Raw genomic sequence first — 5,872 nt, forward strand, 5'->3', positions numbered from 1 at the left:
CCTGAGAGAAAAAATTATTGTTTGGCTTATGGATCTTTTTCACTTGGTATAGTTTGTCGAAAAACAAGACATACCATAGTATGTTTAAAAAAATAATTAAAGGTCATAGTATAGCATGTTGAAAAATTTATTAAAAAAGAGATACCGGTAGTAACATAAAGTATTTGAACCTTCAACCTTCTGTCCTCAAACCATTCCCTTATCACTCTAATCTACTTGCCCCGACCAATAGTTCATTGTTTTGGATTATTTGTTTCTTTCACTTGGTATATTAGACTTAAAAAAAAGTCTTAGCATAGTAAGTCAAAAATGGTAAGAGTATAGCATGTAGAAAAAAGTGATAAAAAGGTCTTACTATAGTATGTCAAAAATGACAGTACACTATGTTAAAAAAAGTGATAAAAAGTCACAGTATAGTATGTTGAAAAAAGGTTATACTATAGTATGTTGAAATAAGTCACAGTAAGTTGAAAAAATCGACAAAAAGTCATACTATAGTATGTCGACAAAAAGTCATACTATAGTACGTCGACAAAAAGTCATACTATAGTACATCGACAAAAAGTCATACTATAGTACGTCGACAAAAAGTCATACTATTGTACGTCAAAAAAAAGTCATACTATAGTTGGTCGAAAAAAGGCATAGTATAGTATGCCAAAATAGTGATAAAAAGTCATACTACAGGACGTCGAAAAAAAGTCATACTATAGTATGTCGAAAAAAAGTCATACTATAGTATGTTGAAAAATTTGAGAAAAAGTCATACTATAGTATGTGGAAAAAAAGACATAGTACAGTATGTCAAAATAACTGATAAAAAGGTCATAGTATAGCATGTTGAAAAAAGTGAAAAAAGTCATACTATCGTATATCAAAAGAAGACGTAGTATAGTATGTCAAAATAACTGATAAAAAGTTCATAGTATAGCATGTTGAAAAAATGATAAAAAGTCATACTATACTATGTTGAAAAAAAATTATAGTGAGTTGAAAATAGTGATAAAAGGTCATACTAGAGTATGTCCAAAAAAGACATGTTGAAGTATGGTATGTTGAAAAACCTATGGTAAAGCGTGTCAAAAAACTGATTAAAAAGTCACAGTAACGTACGTATATGAGAGAAAAAACTAAATAAACATAAAAAAGTCTCAATGTAGTATGTCAAAAAAAGTCATAAAAAAGCCATTATAGTATGTCAAAAAAGTCATAAAAAAGCCATTATAGTATGTCAAAAAAAGTCATAAAATAGTCTCAGTATAGTATGTCCAAAAAAAATCAAAAAAGTCATAGTATGTCAAAAAAGTGGAGAAAGTCATTATGTATTATGTCAAACATCATTTTATAGTATGTTGAAAAAAAATAGCATGTTGAAAAAAGCTGATAAAAGTCATATGCATGTACGATGGTTTTATCACTTTTTTCAACATACTTTCCTATGACTTATTTGGACATACTATACTAAGACTTTTTCATCAATTGTTTTTCATAAAGAGTAAAAGAAATGAGTTGAAGAAATGGACCAACTGTTGCTCTGGATGGAGACCAGTAAAGGATATTAGAAGCACTTTTCTGGTGAGTGCTTCGCGTCACTGCGCAGCCTCCAACTAAGATCGAAGATGCTAATGTGAAAGTTGTAAGTCTTCTGATAGCTGTGCCAAGAGAAATCTCAATCGCTGGCAATCTCTGCAAGATTGGGAATGATTTTATTAATCACTTCAGATGTAGTTATTTGCAAAGTTGCACCAAAATGAATGGCAGTCAATGGAATGCTAACGGCGGGTGAGTGCTTTGTAGCATTAAAATGGCGCCACAGGGGCTTTTTAGACAACCCCTTTGCTTTTTTCAACATACTATACTATGATTTTTTTATCACTGTTGTGGCTAATCTTGGACCTGTTCTGTGTGTGTGTGTGTGTGTGTGTGTGTGTGTGTGTGTGTGTGTGTGTGTGTGTGTGTGTATGTGCGTGTGTGTGTGTGTGGTAGGTTTGTGTGAATGGTTTGTTCGTTACGTCACCTGCACACCTGTGTGTATATGTGCTAATCACAGGTTGGGAATGACAGGGGAAGTGGAAGTAGGAATCTGGATCTGGGAAGCCACAGTTTTCCAAGCTCAGCTATGTGTAAATGATGTTTTTAGAACTTGTCTGCAAGGCATTTAAAAAATAAAAGGTTAACCGTAAGACGGTGGCGGACTTTATCATTTGCACCAGCAATCGTTGGAAATGGTTTCAAATTCTCCCCAGTGGAATTTTTTTGTGGTCAGATTGACATACTATACTATGACTCACTTTTTTTCTACATACTTTGACTTTTTTCGACACACTATACTATTACTTTGTTCACTTTTTTCAACATGCTATACTATGACTGATCACTTTTTTTTTACTATTAGTTTTATCTCTATTTTTAGAAACTATGCTATGACTTTATTCACTTTTTTTGACATGCTATACTATTACTTTTTTCAACATACTCTACTGTGTTATCACTTTCTTCGACTACAGAGCTTTTTCATCACATACTACACCATGACTTTTTTTTACAAACTATACTGTTTGACACACTTTTACCACGACTTTGTTCGACCATACTAGTAGTTTTTTTAAAATCACTTTTTTAAACTATACTATGATTTTTTGACATTTTTACTGTGAATTTTTACAACTATACTATAATTGTTTTAATCACTTTTTTCCAAATTGCTATAGCCTACTATGACTTTTTGATCCCTTTTTTTGATATATGATTTTTTTTCAACGTACTATACTGGGTTTATGAATTTTAACGTACTATACTATTTCTTTTTTAACTTTATCCGACATAATATACTATCACATTTATTACTTTTTCAACATATTACATTACTACACTGACTTCTCTTTTTTTCACATGCTATGCTATGATTTTTCCACTTTTGTTTTTACAACATACTTTAAATTATTTCCACATGTTGACTTTTTTTTTAAATCACTTTTTCTGACATGCTATGACGTTTTGATCACTTTTTCAACATGCTAAACTGACTTTCTCTACAAACCAAGACATTTTTTAATGACCTTTGACATACTATACTTTGTTTTTATCACTCTTTCAACGTGATATACTATGACTTTTTTCAACATAATTTACTATGACTTTATTCACTTTTTTTGACTTTATACTTTTTTTAAATCTTTTGACACTATGCTATGACTTTATTCACTGTTTTGATATGCTCTACGTATGCTCTATTACTTTCTTGACTTTTTCAACATGCTATGATTTTACTTTTGGACATACTATACTATGACTTCTCTTTTTCAACATGCTTTACTACGACTTATCACTTTTTACGACATACTACACTATGCCTTTTTTTACATGCTATCCTGTGACATTTTTACAAAAAAATTCCACAACCTTAATAACTTTTGACATACTATAACTTTCCATGATTCTTTTTGACATATTAACTAAATTTGAAAATAATCGTTATGTAGTTTATTTTCTATAGCAAACTATGAAGTCAGGTGGCTTATTGGGAAATTAAAGACAAGCAGAACACTACAGCAAACAGTGGTTTATTAGTAACAATTATCAAAAACTATATTTTTCAAGTAACATAAATATTGACAAATAACTGATGGCCTAAAGTACAGGCTAGCTGGCAAACATTCATCATTGTACACTATTGTTTTTCTGGATGGGTCATCTAAGGCTTTGTAACATTAACTTCATGGCACATTTCACACATTACATAAGCACTTCATCCACACAACACCATGTCCAATTTAATAAAGTAGCGAAACATTCATTCTGTCAGACATAAATGCATTGTGTTCTGTTTTTGTAAAAACGCCCAAAAGTACAAAAGAAAACACCAGTGCAAAGCCCATTAATACATTAGTAAACGTTTCCCTCTCCGCCTTACTCACACATTCTGTGTCCAGACTTCATTTAACCAAACCATATGGCATCCCCATAGTGTTTATTCTCACAGGGTTTCTCCTACTGTTTACACATGTATGGCAGCAGGCACTGTAGTACCAGTATTAGCTGAGATCACAGCTTTATATGGTGAGGCTCGCAGGGTGCTATATCAAGTGGGAAGAAAATAAAATCATAAAAAGTTGCAATGATAATCTAATGATTAGAGCCTGACTGATAAATTGGCCGGTTGATATGATCTTATAGCAAGTATATTTGCATTGTATCATGTGTCGTACAATCAAAGTATAATCACTTTTACATAATTTGTCTGCCAGGGAACAAAGAGAAGTTCATTAACAAAAATGTCCCCACTTAGTATATATTGTAATCATAACCATTTAGGAAACAAAAATGTTTTAATGCAATATTGTTAGGACTATGGTTATAAGGCGATTAGGGTTGATTAGTCAATCAACAGAATACTACTGACTTTAATACTGAATTAATTGTGTAATCAATACATCAACATCCATACATGATGGTTCCAGTTTCTCAGATTTGAGGCTTTGTTTTAGTATACTGAATATCTTTGGGTTTTGGACGGTTGGTCAGACAAAAATCAATTAAAAGAAGTTCCCTTGAGCTTGAAGAAATGTTGACATTGACATTATATAGACCAAAATATGAATCTGCCAATTGGGAGACTAAATATCACATTATCAAAAATGAAAAGAATAAATATCACACTTATCAATAATTTAAGTTAAGGTTAACTCTGAAGTGTCACAAGGCTATACATTAAAACGATTGGTTAGTGTATTTGTGCATTGTATTGCTGGAGTGATTGTCCAGCTGTTGTGACTTGTGCATAAAATCATCCAGGGCTTAGTTTGTACACATTATTGGCTTAAATGTGAATATTTATTCCCTTTTGACTATAAAACCATGTATGCAATAATCAAACTGGAAATCTAATTATCTTAATGGCAGTTTCAAAAATATATTTAGATCCAAATCACACACAAAAAATCGAAAACACTTCTTGACAAGTTACATGTTCTTGTGAAGAATTGTCCCTTCTGCTTTTAGCCCCTTTCAATGAACTGTATTGATGTGAGTGGAGCTTCAGAGTTCTTTTGCAAGCTGAGAGGGAAAGTAGTGCTTTGAAGTGGATTGCTATCATTACTTCCTTCTGTTCCTGGCACACTGGGCAGCCGTGGCCATAGAGGCCATTACTGTTTGTTTTGCTATCTTATTGTAAATCAGTCTAGATGTGAATCAGAACACAGAGTGTATAAAACATTACAGGATAGGTTCAAAACTGAATGCAACTTTATTAGGTACAATGTGCAATCCAATACAACTGTTCTGCCATAAAGTATACTTTAACGATGCCTATAATCAGTTGTTTTCTTTAATTATCATAAAGGTGATATTTTAATGTTTTAGCATTGAGGCCTTAGGTAGTGATAACTGGGCTGCATTATCTTTTAGGGTTGTTTTTAATATTCTGGCCCACTTGTGTATTCTGGCCCAGTCATGTTTGTCAATAGGGAGGATGGAAAAGAAATTAGAAACACCTTTCAATTTAATGCAGTCCAGCACACCACCACCTTGAACTATGACCTCAGTAATAAACACGTCATACAAATTAATTTACACATTTCTAACAATGTCTTTGTAAACGATAGATGTTATGTCAGATTGTACAAGTGTACCAAATAAAGTGGTGTAAAAGCAATGATAAAGCATATTTGTCATACTTACCTCTAGTGGTATCTAGCCATGTAGATAGTTTTTGGTGTCATTTGCCCAAGTTTCTGAGATTTTGTTGGCTTTAAATACAAGTGAGGGGGATGGATCTTTGTTTGTGGTGCTCAAACTTGAAAACTACATTTAAAAAAGTCAAGAAAGATATCTGTCTTTCGAAGCAGAAACTACCACAGACCTCACTGTCAAC

The sequence above is a fragment of the Etheostoma cragini genome, chromosome 16 (assembly GCF_013103735.1).
Source record: "Etheostoma cragini isolate CJK2018 chromosome 16, CSU_Ecrag_1.0, whole genome shotgun sequence".
In the NCBI taxonomy this organism is placed as follows: domain Eukaryota; kingdom Metazoa; phylum Chordata; class Actinopteri; order Perciformes; family Percidae; genus Etheostoma; species Etheostoma cragini.